We start from the raw sequence: 15,278 nt of genomic DNA, 5'->3' as shown, positions 1-15,278 counted from the left end.
TGTGAGCTTCCCTTACCTGTACTTCCAATGCATAGAAGTTTGCTTCTGCATATCTTTTCTTCAAAGTCAAAATTTTCTGTTCCAGTATACTAAGCTGCCAGTCACTCCATTTGGGGTTAATTAACAAAAGAGGGATCTGGGCCTGGGAATGGACATTAAAGTCGAATCAGACGGCAGAATAGGAGTAGTTACTGTAGGGATGACTTGGAGGAGATGAAGGTGAGCAAGGGGACTCTGCATTGCTTAGAAGTACATTCCAGTGGCTGCCATAAGGACAGGGAAGGGATGGAAATAGGTGCTTTGGCCGTGACGTGAAATTATGTTGGATGGATAGATGTTGAGAAATAAAGGCCATCCGAAGATTTTCCTTCTCAAGGATACAAGTTATTCTGCATCTCAACTGCTGAGGTTCAAGGTGAGTCAGTACCTCTGAGAAAGATATTAAATACTCACACTGAGAACTAGACCTCTTGGAATGCATATTCATCTATAATGTGTAACAACTTTTCAAATATTTCATACGCTATGTAGGGAAGGGATATCCTGAAAGTTTCTTGGTGAACAAATCCTGATAAATGGAAACCGGAAAGGGTGAAGGTGTGTAAATGCCCCTGGTCATAGCATGGTGGATGAGAACATGGGCTTTGGGAACAGATCAGTTTCTCTGGTTTGAATCCTGACTCTGCTACCTTTTGTCCATGACTTCTGGGGTAGTTGGGAAAATCAAATGAGCTAATTTATAAATTAGCACATAATAAGTGTTCAAAAATAGGTATGATTATGTTAAGTGTTTGTGTAAACATTTGTAAGTTCACCAGTCCTTGAACTTAATGCTGTTTTCTCTATAAGGACTTAAATTTCTCATCTATAAACTCTCCTACTATGTTGAATTTTCTTTAATCTCACCTGATAAGTTGGTAAGACATTACTGTATTCTTCAAGAGTAGATTTTTGGTTTTCAAATCTGGCATGTGTTATATTTCTGAAGATCATTTATGTTTTAAACTTTCTGACCTCAAAACTGCCACTTTCTAGCATCTTAATATTGAGTAAATTATCTAACTTTTAAAAATATTCTCATCTTTGAAATGGGAACGAGAGAATATCCATCTATGAGAATGTTTGTGAAAATTACATAATGTAAGATACAGTTCTTATTTAATCTTATTTCTACTTTATAAGAAAACTGATACTTTTTCCCCCTTAAGCACATTTTCCTTATTTTATTTATATATTTTTATCCTGAAAGTATATGGATAATAGCAGTAATTCATAATTCTTGGTATGAATTGACAGGAAAGAGCATAGAATTTCATAAAGTCCTGGTATTAACTAGATTATATTTATGAAACTTTTAAGTACACCTTAGCTCTTAAAGAGTATCAAAACTGCAACTGTTTTAAACATTCTAGAGATTTTTCTAAAAGAGTCATTTCATATGTAATCTCTTATTTAGGTTCACTTTTATAATATAATTTTAAGAAGATTGTGATCTCATGAATTTTCCTTTTATATTCTTCATAAATGTCAATTTTATCTAGGAATAGCAAAATGTTTAGTCTGTTTCTTGGCAAATTTACTGAAAGAGATCTGCTTAGGTACATTGAAAATCTGACAGTATAATTAAGAAATAGGGTTGTCAGGCAAAGAAGAATAAAGTGAGTACACAAATATCTTCCAGCTTTTTATATTTGCCCTAAAACTGAGTCTTTGTGAGGGAAATAGTACTGGACATGAAGTTAGAAGACCAGGTTGCTGACTGTGATTTAAGGCCACTCTCTTCTTGGTCTCTTGAGATTTAGTTTGTTTTTCTCTAAAAAAAAAAAAATGCTGAGTGGTAGTGGGAATTAAATGAGATAATGTTTGTGGAAGTGTTTTAGCACTTTAAGGCTCTATAAAAATGGTACATGTAAATGTTGCTATAACCAGTGGTGTAACGTGGAAACCTTTATTATAAGAGTTTTAAGAGTCTAAACGTAAAAGTCTCTTAAATTTTTTAATTTAAAGAATTCCAAAGGTAAGCATTTTCAGTGGGCTTGACATCGCACTTACTGCTATTCACTATGTCAAATCGTGTGTCCTTTCGTTTAGCAGGCGATGATTCCTGTTTCTTTCATTGACAGAACTTGTACATTCGGATTAAGTGGTAAATATTGACATGCAATATTTTATTTTTGGTAAATATTAAGCTCGTGTTGGATTACTGAGTCTTGAAGATTCAGAGTTCCCTGTCACTGGTGTCAGATAAATTTTCAGCCAGGAATAATAAAAACTGTAATTTTAGCAGTTCTGATAAACTCAATTAAAATTATGCCTATTCCATAATATAATTGGAAACTGGAGTGAGCTCATTATTCTGTGTGATCAGGAAAGATATAGAATTTATAAGAGGCATCAGTTTGCCTGTATGAACTGTATTTCTTGACATCGGCAGATAGATTTCAGGTATAGATGAAAACTTGGTCCTGACATCATAAGGTAAATGACAGTAATTTATAGGGGTGGAGTCAAAACCTAGTTTGCTCTGAGTCCAAAGTCAGGGCTCTTTAGCACTTAACTATGCCTTCTTCATATATATTATAAAAGAAATCATTAATCTACAGTGTGTTAAAAGACTATTTTATCCCTGTCTGTTGGACACCTAATCTCAGTGATATATAAATCGGAAGGTGTTATAAGAAGTTGTTTTGAAGGAAATTTTTCATACATGAACAAGAAAGGTATTTTTGAAGTTCTACTACCAATTTTAAACTATTCACATCTGATAAATGACTCTTTTGATGTCCTGATCAGTTTCTTGTTGACCTATAAAACGATTCATAGATGACTACATAGGGGAGATAGTCCATTTGCATAATATATTATTAAGAAATAAAGAGCTGTCTGCTCTAAGTTTATTTAATATCTTATTCAACTTCTGTCCTACTTACCATCTTATCTTGCAAAGGATGTACACTCATCAGTTTACCCTTTCACTCTGAGCTCCTAGAGAGAGCTGTCTATGGTCTATTTGTCTTGGTGTCCTTGCTCCCAGCCATAGTTCCTGATAAATAATAGGCACTCAATAAATATTTAGGAAATGGATGATTGAAGGATACAAATAATCAGGTACATGCCTAGAGTCATGTAACAAGCCAGTGTTATAATTGATCATAAAAGTTTTATTTTTTATTTACCATCTACTGACAAGTTCTGAGACTCATTTACTCAAGAAGTATTTATTAGACATGTTCTATGTGCTCAGCACCTTTCCAGATCCTGGAGATATATTAATAAGCAAAAGTGACCAAAAAAATTCCTACCTTTATGGACCTTACATTTTAGCTCATAAAAGTGCACATGGTCATATCCTTTTAAATCCTTTATAAAATAAAAACATAACTTTTTTCAAGAAATTATTTACGATCATAATTTTAAAAAGGATTGCCTTAACCATGGAAAATAAATGTAAAGTTTCACAAAATATTTAAAGGTCTGTGAAGTCAGACTGATTGGAATTAGTGGATGTTAAAAATAGTGATAAGATTAGATCTCTACTCAACATCCATTACCTTAAGGAATTGAGCAGAGAGATAAAAACTGTTTCATTTCATAATTTTCAACTCTGTTTTTAAATACCGTGGTGTTCCAAATACTGCCAATAATTTTTTTTTTTTAAAGATTGGCACCTGAGCTAACAACTGTTGCCAATCTTCTTCTTTTTTTTCGCTTTCTACTTTTTCTCCCCAAATCTCCCCAGTATATAGTTGTATATTTTACTTGTGGGTCCTTCTAGTTGTAGTACGTGGGACACTGCCTCAACATGGCCTGATGAGCGGTGCATGTCTGCACCCAGGATCTGAACCAGAGAAATCCTGGACCGCCGTAGTGGAGCACGTGAACTTAACCACTCGGCCACGGGGCCGGCCCCACCACTATTAATTTAAAAACACACACAGGAGCAAAGGGAAATGTTGAGACGATAGGAAAAAAAGGACCAGTGGCAAAGGATATTGTGAAAGGAACATTGTGAAATGCAGCATTTAAGTAGATTTTCATTTTAGCTATGAAAGGATAAGTTAAAAAAAACTAGGATGGCTCCAATATAAGAAAGAGTAGCAGATCGACTCAAATATTTCATTACTGTCTTTAATGCTTTAGTGATGTTTATGGGAAAACTATCACTTTACTTATGTATTTATTTATTTTTTGTTTTGGACTGGCTGACAACCCTTTTTATTCATTAGAATTGACAATCAGCACCTGACCCACAACTCACAAGTGTTAATATAAAAATCAATATAAAATGAAGTAGAGTGGATGTTAAGCTTTGAGTTAGCATCGACCTAGCCCCTAACATAGGCAAAGAGATTAGATGTCCTGGGATCATTTCATTATAAGGAACAGAATCCCTTTCTAGCTAGTTTAAAAAAAGAGGATTCACTGGGATGATGCACGAGGAGTGTTTTGTGCAGACATGCTGTAGGACTTCAGCCTGGCTATGGGTAGCCATCACTCTCTTTAGCTGACAGTATCTGTGGGCCTCACAGCCTTTCCTCGTTCATTCTTTCTGTGAATCTACTTCATCACTTTCTACCTTCAGACCTGCTCCTTCCATGCTTTATGTGGCCAGTGCAGTGGCCCCCTAAGCATAGTTTACAGAGGCTTTCCCGATCAGCTGTCCAGAGCTAACTGAGTCCATCTCTGTCCACCAGATTCCATTTCTGCAGAGGACCTGATTGGTCCACCTCAACCAGGTATTCATTCAGAGCCCAATAAGCACTCGTTAGAAGAATGGGGTTGCATGGCGCATATATGTATAAGCTCCTTCTGTGCCAGTGGGCAGCAAAAGTACCCAAGAATGGGATGTGGGGACAGGAGGGTACCAATGGCTTCTGTATTGTAATAGGCATATCACAATGTGTTAATAGTGATTATAGGCAGATTGGCATTTATGGTTTATTTTGGGGCTTCTTATGTGATAAACTAAAAGCTTATATTTTGATATTTCAGTATGTGACCTAAATAGCAATGGAAACCGACCAATAGTCTTATATTTCTAAACTATAAAAATTTCACAAGGGGCTGGCCAGGTCTCATAGTGGTTAAGTTCCTTCACTCCACTTCAGCAGCTGAGGGTTCACAGATTTGGGTCCTGGGTGCAGACCTGCACATTGCTCATCAAGCCATGCTGTAGCAGCATCCTACATACAAAACAAAAGGAGGAAGATTGGCACAGATGTTAGATCACGGACAGTCTTCCTCAAGTGAAAAGAGGAAAACTGGCAATGGATGTTAGCTCAAGGCCAATCTTCCTCGCCAAAAAAAAAAAAAAAAAAAGGAAAAAATCACAGATGATTCATGGCATATATTTAATATGCACATTTTACATACCTGAACGTGATAAATTGCTGATAGAATTTTTAAAAGTCCAATGGAATTCATACTTTGTTTCTGACACCATAGCCCTTCAATTCTGTGATGTTGCTGATTATCTCCTTTAAAATAAGTTTTGCACCAAAATTTTAGAAGATTTGGTTCCTGAAGACTTAAAACAGGATATGGGTAATTTTAGCCTTTTTTTAATATTCTCAGGTTTGGTGTGTAAGTTTGATGTTTAGCCCTGGAGTTAGCCACATTGCTCAGAAAAGGACCTTATTTCCTCCCAACAGTGGCTTCTTAGGTTTCCTTCCTTTAGCAGAGCCGTGTAAAACTATAGGACTTCCCATTTCAGTCCTGATAGTCTGAATTTTCAACTAACAAATAAACCCAAGAATTGCGATATGATGAGGCTGCTTGGTCTTTTGAAGTATCGAATTACGTATTCAACAATTTTTACTACTTTTATTGTGGAAAACACTGACTTCCTTGCTGGGGATCTGGTGGGATCCTTGTTCTTTCTCTGGTGCAGTGGCTGGTGTTGTGGGAGGTAGGAGGGGGCCAAAAACCAGCTTTATTATTTGATACACTTTTGCTACTTGGTCCAATATTCCTGCTCCTTCTTTGGGATGGCTTTAAGGCCAACCACATGAGAACTGCTGGACTTTCGCACTCTGGACTTTCGCACCCGTAAGAAATTCGCCTTTATTAGGATAACTTTTCTCACTCAGTAAACTGTGTTTGATTTTGAGGAATTAACTGCTCACTCCTTTATTGTATCTTCCTGTCGCCGTTTGGTCTATAATGCATAGAGAGATCTTTTATTGAGGTATAATTGACATATAGCATTATATTAGTTGTGAGTGTACAACATGATGATTTAATATTTTATATATTGTGAAATGATGACTACAATAAGTCTAGTTAACATCTGTCACCATACCTAGTTACAAATATTTTCTTGTGATGAAAACTTTTAAGATATACTCTCTTAGCAACTTTCAAATATACAATAGAGTATTGTTAACTGTAGTCACTATGCCATAAATTAGATCCCTGTGACTTATTTATTTTAAAACTGGAAGCTTCTTCCTTTTGACCTCCATTTTTCCCATGCCTCAGCCCCCTCCTCTGGCAACCACCAATCTGTTCAATAGAGAGATCCTTGAGCCAATTTGTTTTTAGCTGTATTAGAGACTTATGCATCCATTGTGTTAAGCAATATATAAATTCATGTTCAACTTTTAGTTATTGTTCAAAGTCAAATGTAAACACTACTGAGCCTTTAAAATTGCTCATGGCTTTCTTCATTGTTCCTTTGATTTTCCCCAAAGACTTGGAATACCGCTAGCATGTATTGCTGCTGCATATGTCCTATAATTTAAAGTCAAAACTCAAAGGAATATATTGCTTTAATTTATGAGTATTCTTAAGATAAAATCCAGACTCAGATGAAGTCAGATGTGAAACTGAGAAATGGTATTAGTGGTTGTAGCTGCTGTGGTTTCAAACCTCTTCCCACCCTGCCCTAAGGAGATAGAAAACCTGTGCTCTGTCTTGCATCTTATATTCCTGTAGAGCTGATTCCTCTGTAGAATGCAATTTGAAGTTCACCTGTGTGACATGAGGCTGTGAAGACATATCTCTAAACTCAGACTAGGACCTTTTTACAAATGCTTTTGCAAACTGAAGTCAAGAAGCTTCCAACCATTCTCAAAGCTGGAGGATTCATTTGCTATGTCCAGAAGCAGGGAGAGGCTCCTGCAGCAACCAGATCAGGTCTAGAAAGCAATGGCAATTCGCCAGTTTCATGTTGCCCAATCAAGAACTTGAGTTATCCCATTTCTTTTGATCAACTTGTATGCCAATGGCATTAATGTGCTAACAGAAAAAATGTCAATTGACGCTTACATTGTCACAGAGAAGAAGCTATGAGATGGACTGAAGTGGTAGTGTCTCATCCATCTACTCCTGCGTTTATGTATTTGGTTAGAAACGTATTTTGAGTGCCTGTCATATATGGGTGGCACGGATTTAGGGATTCAAAAGAAATGCTTGTTGTTGTTGTTTTTTTATCTGAGGATGTGGTCACTTGTAAAAATGACCACAAATCCTTTCCTTCCCTTTATTGACAGTGATGTTACAGAACTTCCCATCCAAAAGTGGGTTACTTTGGCCAATGGGACATTAGCAGAAGTCATGTGAGCAGAGTCTTGAAAAGTGCTTGTATAGTGGAGCTTGTCCTCTTGATGCTTTTAGTACCTAGTATCCATGACAAGAATCATAGGCCAGCCTGCTAGAGATGAGAAGCACCTGGCCCAATTACCAGCCAACTGCCAGAACTGTGAGTGAGGCCATCTAGGATCAGCAGCCCCCAGATGCCCCTCAAACTGATCTCAACTGCATGAGCTAACCTAGCTGAGATAGCCGAACCTGACCCAGACCAGCAGAATTGTGTGCTAAATAAATGGTGGTTGTATTCAGCTAATGAATTTTGGGGTGGCTTATTAAACAGCAAGGGTTAACGGATACAGGATGTGAAAATAGTGCACATTTAAAACAGTTACATAGAAGAGGCTGGCCCTGTGACATAGTGGTTAAATTTGCCTGCTCCACTTCAGCAGCCCGGTGTTCACAGGTTGGGATCCCAGGCTGGGACCCAGCACCACTGTTCAAGACATGCTATGGTGGCATTCCACATAAAATAGAGGAAGATTGCTGGAGATGCTAGCTCAGCAACAATCTACCTTAAGCAAAAAGAGGAAGATTGGCAACAGATGTTAGCTCAGGGCCAATCTTACACACACACACACACACACACAAGTTACATAGGAAGGCAGGGTAACATATGGCTAGACATCAGCAAGCTTAAATTACCAGAATTTGCTGACAGAGAAACATTTATAAAGATGGCAGAAGGTGAGGAAGAGGAGCTTATTTTTAAGCTCAACTTTAAAAGATAAATAGGATTTGGGTAAATATAGGTGAACAGAAAGGATATTATAGATCAGAAGTACATTAATTTCAGCATAGCTGAGAGGCCAGAAGAAAAATAGGACTTGAATGTAAAATTTGACATTTCAGTCAGTTTGATGGAATATATCAAATGATGTCATACCTTTACTGGATTACTAGCTTTACCTCCAGCCGTTTAAGGTGACAGCCCCAGAAACAATTCCAAAATATTCTAATGTCCCTGTCTCTTATATTTTTGGTTCATTATGCCTCTGGTTTTAAGTCCAGATCAAAAGAAGAGTTGAATTGGGTTGAAATATTTGGATCAGGCCTAAGACATATGTTTTTGGAAATGCAAGTATTTCTTGTTTTCACTAAATTAATCTCTACAGTCATATAAATAAATTTTTATTTTACTAAGTTTACAAATTAAGAATCAAGTTTATTAAGAAACTTGCTGTTACTCTTTTCTTAGCTCTTCTGTCTCACAGTACACAAAGTATCATTCCTCTCCCTGTGAAATAATAAACCCATAATTTTGCTTTTAGGTATAAGACAAGACTGTGCCAAATTGAGAGTTGTTGTAACTAATTACTAATCATGACATGTCTAATCAAAATTGTCATGATGTATCTTGTTAACAGTACATGTATACGAGCTAAAATGTCAGTTAATATGCTTTTTATCGCTACTGAATTCACAATATGCCATTTAACTTTTACTCCCCCTTCAGACTGTGGTCAAAGAACCCTTCTTCCTATTTGCAACTTCAGTCTATTTCAGTTTTCCTCTGGACTTTCGAGGAGCCATCCTCACTCTCTTTATGGGGCTTTTTTCAGAGAATATTTGCACTCTCATTGAATGATGTATGTCTTCGTCATTGAATTGTAAGCTCCTTGAAAGCAAAGACCAGAATTCTTTAGACTTACCATTTTATTCTCAGGATGCAGCTCAGTGTCTGGCATCTACTAGGCACTGAACAAATATTTGTTGAAAGGATGAGTTAATGAAGAGATATCTCTTTTGCATGCATGAGTTCTTACTTTAAATGCTAACAATGGGAAGTGACGAGGTAAATTTATTCCAGTTAGAGGCAATAGCTGAGGTCTTAAACTGATAAAGAGTTTATAGAATCAAGAAACAGAAAGACCAGGTGGAATCAACGCTGGGTGAGCTGCAAGGAGAGATGGGTTTAGTGAGGGAGTAAGGGCGCGAATCCTACAGCCTTCTAGGTATGATAAGAGCTTGGGGTTTATTCTAAGTATAATGGGAGAGATTGCAGGTTTTAAACAGGATAATAATGTAATATATGCTAAGATGACCCTTGCTACTGTGGAGGAAATGGAGTGGTGGCCAGCAGGAGTGGAGGCTAGGAGTTAGGTCAGGAGCTCTAAAGTAGTGAAGGTTTTGACTTCTTCTTTTTTTTAATTAATTTATTTTTTAGGAAGATTAGCCCTGAGCTAACGTCAGCCGCCAATCCTCCTCTTTTTGCTGAGGAAGACTGGCCCTGAGCTAACATCTGTGCCCATCTTTATATGTGGGACGCCTGTCACAACATGGCTTGACGAGCGGTACCATGTCCGCACCCAGGATCCGAACTGGTGAACCCTGGGCTGCCAAAGTGGAGCGTGCAAACTTAACCACTTCACCACTGGCCTGGCCCAGATTTTGACTTCTTTTAGATTCATGCTGTGGATATGGAGAAAAGTGGGTGAATATGTGATATTTCCTGAAGAATCTTTAGGATGTGCTTGACAGATGAGAGAAAGGAGAAATTGAGATATTTCCCAGGTTTCTGTCCTGAGCAATTGAGTGTATGGTGTTCTAGTGACTGACAGGCAGAAAGTCTATGGCTGGGATGCGGGGGGGTGCATTGTTGGAGGGATGAAGAAAACACAATCCTGTGAAACATTTAAGTGGTACATTAGAAGTAAAAAGAGGGAAATTTGTATACCATGCAATCACTAATCAAAAGAAAGCTAGAATGGCTTTATTAATGTAAAACAAGTAAAGTTTAGAGCAGGGAATATTACCCGGAGAAACAGAGACATTTCATAATGATAAAGAGGTCAATTCATCAAGAGGACATAATATTCCTTAATGTGTCTGCATCTAATAACAGAGCCTCACATCACAAGAAGCAAAATTTGATAGAACCAAGTGGAGAAATAGACAAGTCTACATCTGTAGTTGAATATTTCAACACCCACTGTCTATAATTGGCAAAACAAGTAGAGGAAGTTAGTAAGGTAGAGAAGACAAACAAAACAATCATCTTACATGACCTGCTTGAATATTTCAACAATGGAGGATATACACCCAGAACATTCATCGGAAGAGACCATATACTGGGCCATAAAACAAGTCTCAACAAATTAAAGAGGATTGAAATCATGCAAAGAATGGTCTCTGAACACAAAAGAATTCAGTTAGAACTGAGTAACAGAAGAGTATCTTGAAATTTGGGAAATATTTGGAGATCAAACAGCGCACTTATAAATAATCCATATTTCAAAGAAGAAACCACAAGGGAAATTAGAAAATATTCTGAACCACTGAAAATGAAATCACTACAGATCAAAATTGTAGCTAAGCAATAGCTATTAGAGGGGACTTTTTTGCATTAAATGCTTTTATTAGGAATATCAAATTGATGGTGTAAGCTACTACCTAAAGAAATTACAGCAAGTTTTAATGTAATTCCAGTGAAAATCCCACAAAACGTCTTAGTATACTGACCAGTTGATTCTAAAATGTGCCTGAGATTGCCAAAAAAAAGAATAGTCAAAATAATTTGCAAATAGAAAATAAAGTTGAAGAACTTACGGTACTTGATTTCAAGTCTTACCATATACCACATTAGTACATTATATACTACATTAATCAAGACAGTGTGGTGTTCAATTAAGACTCTTTATATAGATCAATGGAAAAAAATAGAAAATCCATGAATATGATGAATTGTCTTTTGAGCAAGGAGCCACAGGAATTCAATGCAGAAATGCTAGTTTTTTCAACAAATGATGCTAGAACAATTGGAAATCCACATGGAAAAAAATAAACCTCAACCATTACCTCACATACTATACAAAAACTAATTTAATCTGAATTACAGACCTATAAACTATATATAGACCTATAATCTATAACCTGTTTGAGAAAACAAAGGAGATTATCTTTGTGATTTTTGATGAGGCAAAAAGCACGTCATAAAAGGAAAAGAATTGATAAATTGGATTTTTAAAAATTAAAATGTATTACTTTTCACAGTTCACTTCTTAGAATATTAAAAGACAAGCCTCAGAATGGAAAATATATTTGTAAAATATAGGTGATAAAAATTTTGCATCCAGTATATATAAGAAACCTTATGACTTAATAATAAGGCAAACAACCTGAGTTTTTTTTAATGTGAAGATTACTTGAATAGACACTTTACCATAGAAGTTATAGGAATGGCAAATAAACTCATGAATAGATGCTCAACATCTTTCGTAATTAGAGAAATACAAGTGAAAATCACAGATTAAATCATCACTTTCATGGGATGGCTAAAATGAAAAAGACTGACAATAACAAATGTTGGTGAGGATGCAGAGCAACTGGAAATATCATACATTACTGGTAGAAATGGCAGAGCTTCTTTGGAAAACAGTTGCTCAGTTTCTTATCAAGTAAAGCAAACGCTTTCTTCTGGCCCAGAACCCCCACCACTGGGTATCTCTCCAACAGAAATGAAAGCAAGTTTACACAAAGACTTGTATTCAGATATTCTTAGCAGCTTTATTTATGGTAGTCAAAAACTGGAAATACCCCCAAATGTCCATCACCTGATGCATAGATAAACAAGTTGTAGAATATGGGTATAATGGAACACTGCCAGCTTTTATAAAGGAAAAGATTAGTGATTCATACAACATGGGTACATCTCAAACTCATTTTACAACATGAAAGAAGCCAAACACAAAACATTGCACACTGCATGATTCCATTGACATGAAATTCTGGAAAAGGCAAAACTATAGTAAAAGAGAGCAGAAAAATGGTTTTCAGGAACTGGGAAAGGAGCAAGAATATTGGCTTCCAGTGGGCACAAGAGAACCTTCTTGGCTTCAAAAAATATTCCGTATCCTGATTGAAATGGTGTCCGTACAAGGACAAATGTTTTACAAATGTTACTAAGTTATACATGTGCAATTGGTGAATTTTATTGTTTGCAGCTTTTATATTTCAATGAAGTACATATGGAAATGCTTCATCGTCTACAGAGACCACATAAGTGTGATCCACTATAAGGGCCGGCCCCGTGGCTGAGTGGTTAAGTTTGCGCGCTGCACTTCGTTAGCCCAGGATTTCACCAGTTCGAATCCTGGGTGCGAACATGGCACTGCTCATCAGGCCACGCTGAGGCGGCATCCCACATGCCACAACTGGAAGGACCCACAACTAAAAATACACAACTATGTACCTGGGAGCTTTGGGGAGAAAAAGGAAAAATAAAATTAAAAAAAAAGTATGATCCACTATATTTACAACCTTGAGTAATTTCTAATTCTATTGCTGGATCTCTAGATTGAATCAAAAATTCCAGAATTTAAAAGCTCTTGATACTTAAAACTTCAAAGAGTGAAAAACACTGGGCAAACAGAATTGCTTAAAACAGCACTGGATTTCGTGCATAAAGAAAACATTCATGATAAATTGTTTCATCGTGTACACTTAATTCCCTGCTACCTCCTCATTTTATTCATAATATACCCAGAATCAAGAAATGTCCTAAAGTGGTAAAATAGAGAATGTTCTTAACAGTTTCAAAATTCTCATTATTTTCAATTATTGAACTGAATTATTTTAGTATTTTTCCCAGATGACCTGTTGGTCTGTTTGGCTCTTCTTGGAATGCTCACAAGGTGTCTTTGGTGTCTGCTTAGATACCATGAAGTCTGGAAATCATTAGTGTTCTTAGAGTCCGATTTTAAAGTGAGTGTGGTGTGTGCGGTGGAGGCTGCTTTATGTTGGAAGTTGCTAGAGAGAAACTGTCACATACTATGAGAAGCAGCTCTACTGTATTTCACCATAATTAAAGGGTCGGTGACAGACTGCCCCCATCTCCAGACGTGGAGCTGCTGAGTATTTTGCTGTCGTTGCCTCTCCTTGTCAATGATTGAGTGCTTCCAATCGTGAGCGTGAAGCCCAGTCACTGTAAAATAGTCATGATGACACGTCATGATACTTGAAATTATGTCATATTTCTTATGGCTAACGTAGATTGTCCTGTGTAAATTATTTCCATCAACTCATTTTATGGTGATATTAATTACATATGTTTATGACTTTATGATGAATATAAATGCTGACAATACTGAAGAATCTTGATTCTGCATATTGAAAATGGTTTTCTGTATTTGACTACATAGTCCTGAAACTAAGAGATGAAAAAAAGGCATTGATGATATTGCTTTTTAAAATACTTTTCTTTTCTTTTCTTTTTTTTAAAGATTTTATTTTTCCTGTTTCTCCCCAAAGCCCCGTGGCCGAGTGGTTAAAATACTTTTCTTTTCTGAATGATGACAAGGTTAAAAACCATTTTTTTCAGTTGTATCTAGTGCCATTTATTAAAAATTATCTGCTTTTCCATCCTCAAATTCTGGAATTAAAAGTGTTATGAAGGTTATTTTAATGTTAGCACCCAGAAAGGCTCTTTAAATTTCCTAATGCATAATAGATACAAGGAGAGCAACAGTCTTTGGTAATTTTTTGTTTCCTTTAAACAACATTGGAGAATCATGAGTTATCCTTGTTTTTCAATCTTAAGAGTTTGTTTGCAGTGGTAGTGTGTGTGTGTGTGTGTGTGTGTGTGTGTGTGTGTGTGATATTGTAATTAGGGTTTCCTCCACAGGTTTTTTTTAAAGCTTGGAAAGGGCAACTTTACTGCATTATAAGTCAGGGCAAGAATGAATTAAAATCATAGCTTTTGATTGCATCTACAGGAGAGAAGATGGGGGGACTCGGCCCGTTGATTATGAGTTCTCGCATTTGACAGATCTCCTGTTGGCTTTATGTATTTGCCTCCTACTCACTTTTGCTACTGCTTTGGCTAAGAAGAGAGTCAGAATGTACTGTGGGGGTGTGCGCAAGAGAACAAAAGAATTACAACTCTCCAGACTATGACAGAATATATCATTTATTGAGCTGTAATAAAAAAATAAATATATTTAATTCAAACAAATCTTTAAAAAGTAGGTCTAAGTTAGCCGTTCACTTTGAATGTATCTAGAAAGAAAAGTGAAGCTCATCAAATAGGAATCTTCTTCCGTATTTGGAGTTGTTATGGCCACTTCCCCTAGCCCACCAGCTAAAATGACGCAAGCAGCTGTAAAATCGTGGGAGGAACAAACAGTGGAAATATGAGCAATTGTACAATGTCTCACTCTGTCCTTCTCCTAACTGCCTCCTTTCAAAGCATGCTATGTTTACGGGGAAGAAAATGCCCCTAGGACCTTCTACTGTGCTCCCATAATGTTTTTGGAAGTGATTCTTCTGGAATTTAATTAACACTTGATAATGAAATTTTTACCAGGAAGTGTCAGTGGCAAAGACAAGGTTGAAGGTAAAAGGACGAGGAGACCAGTGACGGGTCAAATTCCATCTGGGAGCCATAGGGCTGAGACCTGAGAAGAGGTGGATGGATTGACCTCAGAATTGAAGAGGAAAAAGGCAAAGATGTTAAGTCAAGGAGTGGGAGGTGCTGAAACTTCCTCCAAGTGCTGCCAAGTTCTGTTTCTAAAGTTCAGAAGTTGTTTTCCTGCTCAGAAACTTTCAATGCTACTACTGTCTTAAACTACGAAAACCAAATGGGGATTTAAGGACACAAATGGCCCATCAGACTCATCTCTTATCAAGTTTTCCCCATTCTCACTTTAATCCTGTCCCTTGAAATGCTGCATCCTGAGTGCACCCAGGTA

The 15,278-nt window shown here is 36.8% G+C and overlaps 1 protein-coding gene across 10 annotated transcripts in view; it reads left to right on the top strand.

Moving 5' to 3' along the window:
- The window catches only part of DLGAP1 (DLG associated protein 1), an 843,303-nt gene that overhangs the window by 109,538 nt on the left and 718,487 nt on the right, over positions 1 to 15,278 (top strand). The window lies entirely within an intron of this gene.

This window comes from Equus przewalskii, chromosome 7 (assembly GCF_037783145.1).
Source record: "Equus przewalskii isolate Varuska chromosome 7, EquPr2, whole genome shotgun sequence".
Classification (NCBI taxonomy): Eukaryota; Metazoa; Chordata; class Mammalia; order Perissodactyla; family Equidae; genus Equus; species Equus przewalskii.
This window is presented reverse-complemented; position numbering and strand designations above follow the sequence as displayed.